This window comes from Muscardinus avellanarius, assembly GCF_963383645.1.
Source record: "Muscardinus avellanarius genome assembly, chromosome: 17".
Taxonomy (NCBI): Eukaryota; Metazoa; Chordata; class Mammalia; order Rodentia; family Gliridae; genus Muscardinus; species Muscardinus avellanarius.
In genome coordinates, this window is record NC_137803.1 from 20,586,063 (window position 1) to 20,602,962 (window position 16,900).

Here is a 16,900-nt window from a genome sequence, read left to right on the forward strand (position 1 = left end):
TGGAAAACAGAGGTAGGCAAAAATTCAGGGTACTCCCCCAGACAAATAAACCAGAAGCACAATTGTAGCCGGCATGGTAGAATTCATATTCTAGACCATTGACCACTCAGCTCCCCAACCTTCACAAAAGTCAGAAGAAGGGTCTTCCGGGAGGGAAGAGAGTGAAGTAGAATGAGAAAAGAGAGTGGAGTAGAATTAAAGAAAGACAGCAAATCTGGGTATTACATCAGATTTGTATGGATCTAGGAGGCAGTTGGGCCAAAGAAACCACTTATAAACTAGAATAATGGTTTTTGGAAGTTTTTCTTTAAAAAAATCATACTTTTTGGACAGACTAATACCATCCGCAGATGAATAAAGGCTCCAGGTGCTCTTTCCTAAATAGTGCGTGTGTTTGTCAGAAAAAGAATAAAAGTGGTGGTTCACCCTTTGTGCATAAGAGAGCACCAGGCAAGAGTTCTGCTTTCTGATTCCAGAACTCCTCCTCCTCCTCCTCCTCCTCCTCCTCCTCCTCCTCCTCCTCCTCCTCCTCCTCCTCCTCCTCTTCTTCTTCTTCTTCTTCTTCTTCTTCTTCTTCTTCTTCTTCTTCTTCTTCTTCTTCTTCCTTCTTCTTCCTCCTTCTCCTTCTCCTCCTCCTCCTCCTCCTCCTCCTCCTCCTCCTCCTCCTCCTCCTCCCCTCCTCCTCCTCCTCCTCCTCCTTCTTCTTCTTCTTCTTCTTCTTCTTCTTCTTCTTCTTCTTCTTCTTCTTCTTCTTCTCCTTCTCCTTCTCCTCCTTCTTCCCTCCTACTCCTCCTTCACTTCTCCTTCTCCTCCTCCTCCTTTGTCTTTTATCCTTCTCCTCCTCCTTCTTATTCTTTCCTCCTCCTCCTCCTTCTCCTCCTCCTCCTCCTCCTCCTCCTCCTCCTTTTCTTTTCTTTTCTTTTCTTTTTTTTGGTGAATATGGGAGCAACAGTAACCAGGGATAGGTGGTTTAGTTGCTAGATTGAAGTTCGGTAATAGTAGATAGAAAGCTACAGGGCATATGGGAAATGCCAATGTGAAAATCCCTCCCTTACTGAGGTTATCCACTGCAGAGAGCATCAAGCAAGATGCAGAGGGATCCTTAACCTCTCACCTCTGTGACCTCTACCCCAATCCAGTATACCCTCATTTTCTTGTGTGAACGATGGTAGTGTCCCCTGATTCATCTCCCTGTTTTTTGTGCGTCCTCTCACCTTGGTTTCAACACAGCAGCCAAAGTGATCTTTTTAAGTGAAGCACACACCAAGTCAAGCTTAGACTTCTATAATAGTTTTATTTTCTTTTTTTTTGCAGTACTGGGGATGGAACCCAGGACCATTTTACCTATGAGTTACACCTCCAGCCTACTTTTTATTCTCTATTTTGAAACAGGGTCTCACTGAGTTGGAAAGGGCCTCACTAAGTAGCTGAGGCTGTCTGTGAACCGTGATCTTCCTGTCTCAGCCTCCCAAATGCTGGGATTACAGGTGTGCACCACCACACCCGGCCTGTGATAGGGTTTTCAGATAAAAGTGTGTGTGAGTGGGGGATACCTACTTAAATTTCAATTTCAACTGATGAACTTTTTTAGCATAACTATGTCTCAAAGTTGTATGAGATATTGTTACACTAAAAATTTGAGGCTTTTTAAAAACTGTTTTCCTATTGCTACTGTAATAAATATCTGAATATTTAGTGTTTTAAAAACCTACAAGCCGGGTGTGGTGGCACACGCTTGTAATGTCAGCATTCCGGACGCTGAGACAAGAGGATCGTGGTTCGTGGATAGCCTCAGCTACTTAGTGAGGCCCTTTGCAACTCAGTGAGACCCTGTTTAAAAGTAAAGAATAAAACGTTGGGCAGGGGGTGTAGCTTGGAGGTCAAATGCCTCTGGGTTCCATCTCCAGACCTGCAATAATTAAAAAAAAAACCTACAAATTTATTTTATGGTTTTGAAGACCAGAAGTCCAAATTGGATCTCACTGGGGCTAGAATCAGAATATTGGCAAAACACATTTCTTCTGGACGCCCCTGGGGATGTTGTGGTTTTTGTCTTTTTCAGTCTGTAGTGGCAGCTTGATTTCCTTGGTTTGTGACATCGTCTTCTATCATCTGCAGGGTTCAGGACATCTCCTCCTCCAACTTGTTAGCCTCTTTCTTTCGTGTGTGTGTGTGTGTGTGTGTGTGTGTGTGTGTGTGTGTTACTGGGGACTGAACTCAGGGACATTCCTCTGAGTTATAGCCCAGCCCTATTTTATTTTGAAATAGTCTCACTAAACTGCTGAGGCTGATTTCAAGCCTGCGATTTTCTGTCTCGGCCTCTTAAGTACTGAATTCTTCCTAAGCACTGGATCTAGCTCTCTGTATCACCACAAAGGGCCAACTTCCTCCCATCTTTTAAGGACTCTCATCATGATACTGGGCCCACCTGGATAAAACGTGGTAATATTGTCTAGATCGTTAGCCTAACCCTACCTGCAAATTCCCCTTTACCATGTAAAGTTAACGCATTCCATACAAGGGAATAGGTTCTGGGGATTTGGACCTGAATTTTGGGGGGACCATTATTTTATTTCCACATAAGTTTTCTGAAATTCAAATACCATTAATTCTACTGGCTCCTTGAGGGTCCCAGAATATGAATCCTCCACTCACTCCATTCTAGACATTCTGGCTGACCTTCTTTATGGTCCTTGAATACTTTAGGGCATGCTCCTTTCTCAGGGCTATTGTTGAGCATTCTGCCCCCAAGCCCCACAAGGTCTCAATTGTCCCACCCCATCACAGCCACCTGAAGATCCTGGAAGAAATAACATCTTCTCCACGAAGCTTTCCTTGAATACCCACTCTGCAGCAACCCCTGGTACTCTCTAATCTCCCCTGCTTTGCTTTTCTCTGGAGCACTAACTGCTAGCTGAAGGGTTATGCATCTTGCTTATAGATTTTGTCGACCATGTCCATTCCCATTCACTCTTTGGCCACCACTAGAATATAAATCTCATGAGGGCTCTATCCCTGCTCCATCTCCCATGCCTAAAGAGTCCCTTGCACACCAGAAAGGCTCAAGAAGTAGTTATTGGCTGGATGAGTGAGTAAATGAAAAAGTAAATGGTTTATTTCTAGAGTGGATGAAGTCACAGCACGTCTTTGTCTTACAAGATCTGACAGCACTTGGTTACCTTTATTTCTACATTGAAGGAAAGCCTAAACAAATTCTATTTAAGTAAGCACATTTAAAAATAGGAGTGACTCCTGCCTTGTGAACGTTGGGGGATGAGCAGGGCTTGCTTTTGCATAGGGGCCCTCCCCTACTCCTGTGCAGTCCAGAGCTTATCTCTTGCATTTCTTATTTTAGTGCCTAGACCCTGTAACAGAGAATTGAATTTTTATGTGGTCTCTGATTAAACTAATAATGGTATTAAAAACAATTCTTAAGAACTAACCCTTCAATCCTTCTAACTCCTTTTTTCTTAAGTGTGATTCTTTCTTTATTAAATATGCCAACTGTACAATTTTTAAAGACTTGAATGGTACCATTCTAAGAAAATTAGATGGATTTTTTTCTTAGAGTTACAGGAGCATTGATAAGAGAATAAGTAGAGAGAGGACTGAGACTTCCTTCAACTTAAACTTTTCTAAAAGCAATACCTCTGTGAAACTGGATTCCATATTTATTTGGCAGACAATTAGAGTCATGTAGAAGTTTTGCTGATAGTCTTTGTTGAACTGGGATTTTAAACAATATGACAATAGGGCTCTGTAAAATGAAGCAGATTTCAGAGTGTCCCCAAAGGAAATAATGCCAAAAGATTGTAGTGGAAGTTTCTGAAATATTGTAGCTAAAAAAAAAAAATTGGAGTGAATGAATGAATGAATGAATGAATGAATGACTGGTTAAATGTGTGCATAAATTCATGCATAAAAAACTGAACAGTGATGCTACAGGTTGCCCTGCAAATTACAGTATCTATGACTTCCCTGTGATGTGTCTTATTTTTGTCATAATTTTAAACACAGATATTGTCCTTTATCTCAGGATATAACCAGACTAAAGCCCTTTGACACAGACTTTTTTTTTTTTGCAAAATACAGACAGTAAATATTTATGTAGACAAAGATGCTTCACTCTCTGGATTGTTTCATGATTTATCTTAGAATCCCAACCATTTCAAAAGAACATTTTATTTTTCTTCCTGCTGACGGGGAGGCCAGTGTCTGATTTGCTTCCTGATATCTAAAAAAACCTCTTCTTTCAAAGCTATGTGCCTTTGTACTTCCTCTAGCCAACTTGGATCTTTCTCTTTAATTCTTTAATAGGTGGAATTTGGCATTTTGTCCCTTTAGTTGTGTTTTATTTTATATTTTTTCTCTTAAAAAGTCCAGCTTACTCAATGAGTCTGGGAAATCTGTAGTTGTGGAAAATTCGAGGGCTTTGAAGAATAAAGACCCACAGATAAATCCTGATCTCCTACTTCATAGCAGTTGGTTAGGTAAGTGCTGTGATTTAGATAACTGTCCTCCCAAGGTCCACGTGCTTGGCACTTTTGGGACATGTTGGAACCTTTAGGAGGTGGAGCCTAGTAGAAGGTCTCTAGGACACTGGGATCATGACCTTGTAGACATTGTGGGACCGCCATCTCTTCCTCTTCTACTTCCTGGCTTATAGGTGACAAGTGTTGGTTTCCCATCACTGCCATCCAGCACTCTCACCAGAGACCCAAAGCAAAGACAACACGGAACTTGGACTTAAATCTCCAAAACTGTGAGCTAAATTAGCCTTTTTTCTTATAAGTTAACTACCATAGGTATTTTTGTTATGTAATAAAAAGCAGCCTAGCATGATATTCTGTGTTAAACCTGTGTAACCTCTGAGTCATTCCTTTGTACAGAAAGCCTGGAAACTAAAAGGGCCACCCCTCTTTTCCCCTGCTTCCAAAAAAGGAAGCATTCTCTGCAATTGTCTAAGTTTGAGATGACTCCACAAATCCTTGTGCCTGTACCTGGGGTTAATATATATAGGGAGTCTGTGAGCTAACAGGGACTGTTGTTATATTTTGCCTAGCTGGGAGGATTTCAGCCCTGTGTGGAATTATGGCAGCCCCACACGGAACTAAAAACACCTTCTGGCTTTTACTGAGTGATGGTCTTGATTTCTTTGTTCCATGCTTGTGGTATAACACTAGTAAAATTTAATGATTCAAACTTCACATTAGGCTAAGTGAGATTGTTCAGTCACAAAAAGTAAAAACTCTGATGCTTTTCCTAATATGCGGAAGCTAGGGAGAAAAAGAGTCATAGGAGGAACTCCGGAAGAAGAAGGAGAAACCATAGGGAAGCAAATATGGCTACCTGAGGGGGATTCGAGGGGGGAGGGAAATTCTCTGATGTGCATGACATACATTCACAAACATATCAAAGTCAGTCACTAAGCCAAACATGAGAAGGAGGAAGGAGGTAGAAATTGGGGAAAATCTAAATGAGTGATGTGTGCATGTATCCCTCTAACCATCTTGTACTCTACTAAGAAATATGACTACAATGCACCCAAAGCCTCATTCTATTGAATATATTTCTACAACATGGGGATAATACTACATATTTCATGTTGTTGAGAAAATCCTACCAGATGATAAATGTGGAAAGGGAGGAGTAACATGAACCCACAGCATAGAATGTTCTCAGTACATATTCATTTTCTTTTTTAAAATACAAAAGACAGGCAAGCGTGGTGGCGCATGCTTGTAATACCATCATTCAGGAGGCTAAGACCGGAGGATCATGGTTCCTGGACAGCCTCAGCTACTCAGTGAGGCCCTCCGCAACGTAGTGTGACCCTGTTTCAAAATAAAGAAGTAAAAAGAGAGCAGGGGGTGTAGCTCTGAGGTCGAATGCCCCTGGGTTCCATCCTGAGACCGCCAAAAAGTACAAAAGACATCGACTCAACTCTCTGTAGGTAAGACCAGGCCTGGAGCAAGTGCTTAATAGTGACCTATGGGTCATAAATTTACTGTTGAGCTCTGGAAGCATATAAAACTTTTGACTTTGTGTTCTTAGTCAAAAGCTCATTAGTGTTACCTTTTTCCCAGTGCCAGCCTGTGACCGGTAGGTGAAACAGCACTCATACTGCTAAGTCCCTCTCCCACCTGAGAGACAAGTTTAGAAAATATACTATTTTAGAGGTAGCTCATTGAACAGCCTTAAAAAATGTATTTCTTGCAGAGTCTGAGCACTGACTTCTTCTTAAGGAAGATAAATTCTTAATTTTTTCCCTTTCAAGGCACCTGTACACACCAAGTAATGAATATAAACATACCTGGGTTTTTCATGTATTGACACTGTCAGAAAAGAATGTGCCCCAATAAAACAATGCGGCCTTTCCTTCTAGGGAGAAATATTGTAATTAAAGTAAAATGTTTCTTCTTCTTTTGACATCCATATCTAAACTTTCTGGACCCCTGAATTTTCCCGGGCACCCCAGGGACACCAGCCACAGTGGATGAGTAATGTTTGTATGGAATGCGGGCCCTGACCAATGTATACCAAAAATTCAGCCTTTTTAACTGTTGATCTCGAAGATGCAGCCTTGTCCTTCCCTGATTTCAGAAGCAGGGTTATTGCATGGGTATCCACTCATAAGAACAAATTTTCCTAAAACATCTGCCTCATTTTATATCATAAATTTGGTTATTGACCACTTTGATCTCTATTCATTGATATTTTTGGCTTCTTGGATATGTTCACACTTATACACCCACTCTTATATTCAACAGTCAGATCTTTTTTTGTTTTGTTTTTTAAAAATTTTTATTGGTGCATTGTAGTCATGCATCTTAATGGGATACAAGATGGCGGAGGCATACATGCACACATCACTTCCCACCCCATTCCCTCCCCCTCCCTCCTTCTCATGCTTGGCTTAGTGACTGACCTTGGTTAAAGTACATCATGTGCATTAGAGAATTTCCCTCTTCCTCCCTCCTATCCCATCAGGCCACCTTATTTGCTCATCTATAGAATCTCCTTCTTCACCTAGAGTTCCTCTTATGACCCAATTCTCCCTAGCTTTTACATATTAGGGAGAGCATCTGATTTCTTTCTTTCTTTTTTGTGACTGACTAATCTCACTTATCATAATGTCCTCCAGTTCCATCCATTTCCCTGTAAATGATGTAATTGTGTTCTTCCTTATGGCTGAGTAAAATTCCATTGTGTACATATCCGACAGTTTTGTAATTCATTCATCTGTTGATGGACATCTTGGCTGGTTCCATAGTTTAGCTATGGCAAATTGTGTAGTTATGAACATAGGTACACATGCATTAGTTTGGTAGCTTGGTTTCCCTTTCTTTTGGGCAGATACTCAGAAATGGTGTTGCTGGATCAAATGGTAAGTTTGTTCCCATTCTTCTGAGGATCCTCCATACTGTGTTCCAAAGTGGTTGCACTAATCTGCAATCCCACCAACAATGTTTTAGAGTTCCCACTTCTCCACATCATTGCCAGCATTTGTTGTGTGTGTGTGTGTGTGTGTGTGTGTGTGTGTGTGTTTGGTGGTACTGGGGTTCCTGGAAGCCCTTCTACCTCCGGGCTACACTCCCAGACCTATTTTTACATTTTTATTTGGAAACAGGGTCTCCTAAGCCAGCGTGTGTGGCTGGCTTCGAACCTGCGCGATCCTCCTGTCTCTGCCTCCCAAGTGCGGGGATTACGCCCGGCTGTTGTTTGTGTTTTGAATGATTATCATTCTAGTTGGAGTTAGGTGAACTCTCAGGGTAGTTTTAATTTACATCTCTCTGACTGCTAATGATGCGAGCACTTTTTCATGCATTACTGGCCATTTGAATTTCTTTCTTCGTGAAGGTCTATTTAGTTCACTTGCCCGTTTTTGATTGGGTTGTTTTCTTTGTGCTGAGTTTCGAGTTCTCCGTATATTCTAGATACTAGTCTTTTTTTGGAGGAGTAGTTGGCAAAAATCTCTCCCACTCTGTTAGCTCTCAGTTGAGGTTCTTGATAATTTCCTTTGCTGTACAGAAGCTCAGTTTCATGCAATCCCACATATTGATTTGCCTTTTGGTTTCTTGTGCCTTTTGGGACCTGAAGTAAGCAGCTGCACATCATTGGAATTTTTTTGTTTTAAAACACTTTAATTCAAATTTATGCCCCACCTTATTCACACAATCAGTTTGTCGTGTGTGTGTGTGTGTGTGTGTGTGTGTGTGTGTGTATGAAATGAAGATTAAACCCAGGAACATTCTACCTCTTAGTTATACCTTCAGTCTATTTTATTTTATTTTATTTTATTTTTTGTTTTTTAAATGGGGTCTGGCTAGGTTGCTGAGATTCTTGCTACATTGCTTAAGGCTATCCTCAAATCTCGGTCCTCCTGTCTCACACGTCAGAGTACTGGGATTAGAGATGTGTGCCCCCATGCCTGGCTTACTGGGGGCTTTTGAAAGTCGGCAATAGAGACTCATTATTAGTACCATCTCACTACACACACATTTGTAACTGCCTCCATGCACCATATTTACTGAACTGAAGTGCTTTTTGTTTTTTGTTTTTTGTTTTTTGTTTTGGTGCTGGGGATTGAACCCAGGGCAGTCAGTTCTATTTCTGAGCTACCCCTCCCCTCCAGACCTATTTGTTTATGATTTTTGAAACAGCGTCTTACTAAGTTGCAGATGGCTTCACTAAGTTACTGAGGTTGGCTGCAAACCTGTGATCCTTCTGTTTCAGCCTCCCAAGTATTAGGATTATAAGCATGCACCACTGACTACACTAAGCTCTGAACTTAATCATTAAGTAAATTATCTACATCTATTATTTTTTCCCATGAAATCTCTATGAGGAGCAGGGCGTGGTGCCACACACTTATAATCCCAGCATTTGGGAGCCTGAGACAAGAAGATCGGGGTTTGTGGACAGTCTCAGCTATAGTGAGGCCCTTTGCAACTCAGCGAGACCCTGTTTCCAAATAAAGATTAAAAAATAGGGCTCGGGGTGTAGCTCGGAGGTAGAACGTCCTTGGGTTCCATCTCCAGTATAGCAAAAAAAAAAAAAAAAAAAAAAAAAAAAAAAAGTCGTTATGAGGCAGATCCCGTCCTTATTCCCGTTTCAGAGAGGAGGCTTTAGAGAAGGTTGCTAGGATGCTGAGTCTCTCAGTGCGTTACCACGGCTGTCCTTGAACCTGCAATCCTTCTGTCTCAGCCTCCCACGTAATGAGATTACAAATGTGAGCTCTCATGCTCTGTAGCGTCCACTCTTTAAATGAACAATTTTTTTTTTTAATTTTGATGCAAATTCTTACAGGGCAGGCTCTCAAAGTATCCACTCTGCTAAGATCAGAGCTTCTTCATCTGACCCTGTAATAATTGCCTGACTTACAGACTTCATGCAAACCTGCCAATAGACTGGGGCTCCCTTAAACAGAGAAAAATCAGTATGTCTCAGAGACTTATGCGGGCTTCCTTTCTCTCTTACATTTTCACAATAGCTGCTTGGCCCACTATGGTTTTGGAACAAGAGAAACAGAGCTCTCTCCAGGCTCTCCTTGCAGGAACGCCCAGGGAAGCTGGGGCAGTTGCTATGAAGGAGCATGGCTGCTCTTTACCGGGCAGGGGGGCGAAGCCTGCTGAATCTTCAGTGTCTGAGCCACAGCCCGGGAGTTCTTCACCTGTCTCCACTCCTTTGGGCGCAGATTCCTGACACTAGACTGCTGGGGTAGCCAGACTGGCATCTTTTTAAAGGTTAGCAGGTTTGTTGCCATCTGTCTTTCAGTGTGTGTGTGTGTGTGTGTGTGTGTGTGTGTGTGTGCGTGCTCGCATGAGCTTGCTGATGATTCTGTACAGTGTGCAAATTCAGAACTTCCTTGGAACGATGCTGAGGGAACAAACCTGGGCTCCGGCTTTCCATCACCCTGGAACCCAGGGGCACAGAAAAGGCCTTCGATGCATAGCTGTTTGAAGCGGCAGGGGATGGTCAGTAAATGCAATGCTAGGAGTAACTGGTACAAAATTTGACAGCTGATTAGAGGACCACTTGGTTCAAACTCTTAATTTTTCTGTTGATGAAATAGAGGGCTACAAAATGTAAGTACATGACCCAAGGTCACCCGGGCAGTTGGAGGCAAAGCTGACAAGAGGTCCTAGTTCTCTCTGATTCCCAGTCCAAGGCTCTCTTCAATAAACTAATGAATTGGTACATTTTATAGAGCTTTTCTCTTTTCAAAGGGCTTTCAAAAAGCATGTCATCCTTTGCTCCTAACAGCAGAGTAATAAGAGAATTGAGTTGACTCCATTAAGAGCAGCTCAGCCTACAGCATATGCCCTTCTTTCAAACCAATCTGGATTTAATTCTGCGAATGTTCTTTCTCCATTCCTATGTGTTTATGTTTATTCCTCCGTACCTTTGTATTCTGCTCAGGGTTAGCAAAGTTCAGATTTTGTTTTCCACTCAACAGTTTTCAATAAGAATTCCATCCTTTCTGAAGCATCTTCCAAGTTCCTAACATAATATACCCCAAGGTTACAGCCCCTGGGTTTACAAAGGGCAAGTGCTTCCTTTTACTATAGAACCTTCCATCCCCATCTTTGTCCTCTGCACCCCTATCACAAGGTATATGAAAAGAACACAGGAGATGGATCATAAACATGTTTCTTGAACCTGGCTCTGCCACTTACTGATAAAGTGACCACTCTGTTCTCACAGGTATGAAACAAATTGAAAAAAAAGAAGAGATATGTGAAGCTGGGCGCGGTGGGGGCATTCTTGTAATCCCAGTGCCTGGGAGGCTGAGAAAGGAGGAATGTAGGTTTGAGAACTGCTTCAGCAACTTAGTGAGACTCTCATCAACCTAGCAAGATTCTGTTTCAAGATGAAAATAAAGAAGAAATATAACTTTTTATAAAAAAAGGTGTGCTAATTCTGGAATAGGATGACAAGTATTTAGAACCTGGTGCAAGGTAGTCAATAGATACTAGTTCCCTTGTAAGAATCCATGTGTGAATTTTGTACCAATGAGTCAAGCTCTTTTTCCTGGATTAATCTTGGAGATTATTCAAATTCTAACACATAAAGACAGATCACATGTTGTATGGGCATCCAGATAAGTAGACACTATGCTCCCTGCATGAGGTTTGTGGGTGGGGGCACAAATTCGCAGGGCAGAGGACTGATAACATGATGTTTGAGTGTGCTTCCAGCTCTATACTGTATGATCCTGGTATTGTGGGCTCTGAATACTATTCTGTAGGCTCTGAAAAAGAAATGAGGAGGCTGTGTTAGCTTCCCGTTATTGTGACAAAATACCTGGAAATCAACCTTAAAAAAACAATGGTTTATTTTGGCTCATAATTTTGGAGGTTTCAGTCCATGGTCCATTGGCTCTATTGTTTCTAGGACTGTGGTGTTTCAGAACTTGATGGCATGGCAGGGAGAAATAGTGCTCTCCTCATGGTGTCTAGGAAGGAGAGAGAGAGAGAAAAAGAGAGAGAGAGAGAGAGAGAGAGAGAGAGAGAGAGAGAGAGAGAGAGAGAGGGCTTTAATATCAACATCCCTCCCTCCAAACCCATTAAGTTACGAATCTATGAGTGGACTGATCAACTGATCAACTCAGGGGCAAAGAGCACTTATAATAACTTGTAATACACTCACCTTCCAAAGGCCCCACCTCTGAGATCTGCTGCATTGGGACCAAGACTTCAACACATAAACTTTGCGGGGGCTACACTTAAGATCCAACCTTAGTAGACACTTAAAGAAAGTTGGGAATTATGGGCATACCATGTTGTACTTCTTACATATATATCATATGGCAGATATTTTCTATCTGGTGATGGTCTAAACATTATCCTATTTGGTCGTCAACCCAATAAGATATGGACTCCTTCTCCTCCTCCTCTTTTCCCTTTTCTCCTCCTTTCTTTCCTTCCTTTATTTCTTGCTTCCTTTATTTTTTCTTTCTACTTCTCTGGTGCTGAATATTGAAAACAGGAGCATTCTACTTCTGAGCTACATCCCCAGCCCTGTTTAAATTTTGAAACAGAGTCTCGCTAAGTTTTTGAGACTGATCTTGAACTTGCTATCCTTCTGTCTTAGTCTCCCAAGTACTGGAATTACAGCTGTGTGTCACTATATCTGGCTGAAAGATCCTATTTTTCAGCTGATGAGATGAAGGCTCAACTTGTTATAGTAGCTGGCACATGCTGTGCAGCTCAGTTGTGATGGAGAGAAATGTGAAACCAGATGTGAGAGCTGACTCTTGGTTGGAAGCTGGGCCATGCAGTGGATGGGTCAGGCAAATGTGGATGGGTTTCCAATAGAAGGTTTGGGTAGAGGCGTTCAGGAAGGCTTGAGAGTCCCAATCATCGCTTCCTTTGCCCGAGTCATTACCAGACGGTCGTGTGTGGTATGGTTTGAGTATCTCCCAAGAAGCCATTGTGAGTGAATGCTCTGCCCATGGAGGAACTATACCAGGAGGTGATGGACCTTTAAGAGGAGAAACCTAGTAGGAGGTTCCTGGGTCAACTGAGGTGAGCCCTCCAAAGGTGTCAAGGAACCCCAGCTTTCCCTGCTTCCTGGCTTGAGATATGGCTTCTGCACACACGCCTGCCATGGCTATATGTACCTTGAGATAATACAGCCAACAGGCTGCCTTTGATGAGCCTCTCTTGTGCCAGTTGGGTGTTGAACCTTCCAGACGGTGTTTACTTAGACTGTGAGCTAAGTAAACCTTCTCTTTTTATAAAGTTAGTTGCCTCGGGCATGTTACTGTAGTATCACAACACTGCCTAATACCCAAAACTTCAGAGAGACTCCAGAAGGGTCACCTACACTCCACTATGGGCATTTATTTGGGATGATATTTTAGAACTGAATGCTCGCATCCTACCCAAGCTCCTATGTGGAAATCCTAATCCCAAACATGAAAGTATTTTGTGGTGGGCCTTTGGGGGTTGATTAGGTCAAGAGGGTAAAACCCTCTCAAATAGGATTTGTGCCCATATAAGAGAGGCCCTAGAGAGCTCTCTTGCTCTCTTTCTGCCATAGGAGAACACACTAAGAAGTCAGCGGCCTGTCCTCTCACTAGAGCTGAGCCATCATGGCACCTTGACCTCCAACTTGCAGCATCTTAGGAAGGTAAGAAAAGATTTTTGTTCTCTATAAGGCATTTCACCTATGGCTCTTGGTTATAGCAGTCAGAACTGACCAAGATGACACATCATAGGGAGAAACATCGTTGTCCAGAGGAACCAAAATGGAGAAGGCTGGACATCCTTGTTGGAGGGTGTCGCCAGGTAGCACTCAGAATAAATACTGCTGAGGAATCCTGAGATCCAGCTGTCTGGCCATTGGAGCAAGCCCTGCTAGGAAATCCAGAGAAGAGGTACATTCGTGCCTTAGTCCGTCATGTCTGGAAAATAGCCCCAAATTGTTCCCAGGGAACAAATTAGACAAAATGACAAATACTTTTTGGAACTGGGAGGAATTCATTATACATATATGTCTTACTTCCCTAAAATTATTTAATTTGTCTCACCATTCCTGCAACCTATTTCTTTTGAAGACTATCGTATTTTGCATGTTTGTTTCTCAAATGACCTATATAATATAAATAGGTACATTCAAATTTCCCAAAGGAAAAACAGACTCATCTCAGGGTTGTCTGCTTTAGGGAAAAGTCAACGTTTTATAGGTAGCTTGACTTAGTTATTTTTACCTCTTAAAAGACCTATTTAGTTATTTTTTCATATATATATCTGAAATTGATAATTTATATCTTAATGATCTTAGAGTCTATAAATGTGGACTTTAAAAGAATCTCAACTGCCGGGGATGGTGGCACATGCTTGTAATCCCCATGCTTGGGAGGCAGAGACAGGAGGATCGCGCAGGTTCGAAGCCAGTGGTACTGGCTGAAGAGACCCTGTTTCCAAATTTAAAAAAATATAAAAATAGGTCTGAGAGTGTAACCCGGAGGTAGAAGGGCTTCCAGGAACCCCAGTACCACACACACACACACACACACACACACAAAAAAAAAAAAACTCAACTGGTTGGGCATAGTGTCTCACACCTGTAATCCTAATATTTGGGAGGCTGAGAAAGGAGGACTACAGATTCAAGGCCATCCTCAGCAATTTAGCGAGAACTTAGAGAAACCCTGTTTTAAAATTAAAACAAATAAAAATGGATGGGGTGTAGCTCAGAGTTAAAATGTCCCTGTGCTCAATCCCCAGTAACCCCCCTTCCACACACACATACACACCATCTCAGTTGTTCTCACTGTGGGCATTTTATTTTTCTTTTAAGCTTGGTGATGAGTATGGGATAAATATGGAGATGAGTCAAAGTATTCCTAAATCATTCAAATCATTGCTGATTCCCATGTAGCCAACACTTGCAATCATTTGCCCTTGAGTTGAAAAAAAATCTTCACTCAGTTTGCAGAGCGTAGCTGGGGACCAAAGAGAGGCCTGAGCCTATGGGTCCAATAAGTATTTCCTCAAGATGAACCATATCTCTTGAGGTTTCTCATTACTCCTGTATGGGGTCGTATTTCTTTTTACCGAATGCGAAGCCATTTCAACAAAGTAGAAAAACATCTATTTTTCTTTATTATGACTTTCTTTTGTTTTCATTTTATCAAATACCATCTGGAAAACAGGGAGCAATGTAGTGCGTGTGATATATGAACTCGTTCTGCAGCATCCTTGGAATGAAGAGGGGGTTTGCAGCACAGGAAAGGGAAAATTAGAGGATGAGCTGGTGGATCTTAACAAGCTAACGAGAGGACCATCAGCAAGTTCAGAGGAGTCCTTAAAATGGTATGTGCATTCAGCTGGTTTTGCCTCATTATTTGTTGGATTTTAGGATTTATGCATGTACGTTTTTGAAAACGTAGAAAGATAGGATAGTAATTAAAGTCAGGCTGGATTTATCATCACTGTAGAATTTATCTAGCAAGTGAATATGTTATAGGCAGCTGACCTATAATTTATACTTACTCCATAACTTACATACGAGTTCTCCCAATTTTATATTATTTTAGCCTACGTCTCTCCTGGGAATTGGAAGGAAAACAAATGCTTGTTTTGGTATACCACCATGCTACGTCACTGTGGCATTTATCCTCAGGAAGATCCCTCCCTCCCTCCTTTCCTTCTTTTTCTTCCATTTTTTTTTGGTACTGGGGTTTGAACACAAGGGCATTCTACCTCTGAGCTAGACCCCCAGTCCTATTTTATTTTATTTTTATTTTGAAACAGTCTTACTATGTTGTTAAGGGTCACCTAAGCTGCTGAGGCTGGCCATGAACCTGTGATCTTCCTGTCTAAACATCCCAAGGACTGGGATTACAGGTGTGGGCCACCATGCCTGGCTAATCTTTTTCTTTTCCAAGTTTGCTTCTAGTGGGTTTGATACTTAAATCCAATTCTTGAGAACGTGTTTATTTTCTAGTGGTGACAGTGTGGCATATTTAGTTGTTCCTGTGCCACACAGCCACTTAGAAGTGTCTGTACCTTCTGAATTATTCTTGAAAGATCACATCCTTCTCTGGCTTTTGGCGCTTGTGTCCTGGGACATTTTGGGGCTGGCTCTGAACAGCACTCCTGTTATTAGCTCTCAGTGTTCTTCGGAGGCTTTTGAAGTCAGCTGGCTGGCACCCTGCTGATGGGGCTGCTGAGTTCAGCATCACATCGACATAATTTCATGATGCGTCTGCACTGAGGGCTTTGGTGCTGTTTCTGAGTGAGGTAAGCACTTTTGGGTCCAGGGTTGACAAAGTTATCTGCTCGTTACCTGCTCTGCAAAGTGCTTTGTGTACTTCTGCTCCACGAATGTGCTGTTCTCTTGGTCCTCCAATGATGATCCATTCTCTCTCCTCTCTGTATGTGTGCATGTATATGTGTACATACATGCATAACTATACATCTATAACTACTGGCACATGTGGTCTCACATCATAATGCAGTTCAAAGTGATAGGGACAGCCGGGCGTAGTGGCGCACGCTTGTAATCCCAGCATTTGGGAGGCCGGGACAGGAGGATAGTGGTTCGCAGGCAGCTTCAGTTACTACTTAGTGAGGTGCTTTGCAACTCAGTGAGACCCTGTTTCAAGATAAACAATAAAACGTAGGGCTGGGGGTGTAACTCGGAGGTAGAATGCCCCTGGGTTCTATCCCTAGTCCTGCAAAAAAAAAAATATATATATATATAAATATATAAAATATATTATATATAAAATATTATATATATATCAATAGGGGCATACACACACATAGCTTGGTGAGCTTCCTCTGGCTCCCTCTCCTCTCCCTCCCCTTCCCCACACATGATATTGAGACTGGTATTGGTAATTTCACATATGCAAATACTGTTAGTGGAAGTGTGTTCTTCATCAATTCTCTTCCCCTCCACTGTTCCCTAGACCCTTTTATTCCACTGCTCCACTGGGGACGCTCCTTTATTATCTAAAGTCCCTCTTGTATCCTGATGACTCCCTAGCTTCAGCATATGACAGCTGGGTGTGGTGGTGCACGCTGGTAATCCCAGCATTTGGGAGGCTGAGACAGGAGTATCTCAGTTCCCGGCCGGTATCAGCTACTTAGGCCCCCTTTGCAACTCAGTGAGACCCTGTTTCAGAAATAAGAACAAAATATAGGGATGGGGGCTTGGGGGTGTAGCTCAGAGGTAGAATGTCCCTGGGTTATATTTCCAGTAACCACCCCCCCACACACACACACAAATATGCTCCTTCACTTTCTGTGACTGCCTAATCTCACTTAACATAATGTTCTCCAGGTCCATCCATTTTCCTGCAAATGATATAGGTTGTTCTTTTTTGCTGAATAGAATTCCATTGTGTATATATCCCGTAATTTTGTAATCCATTCATCTC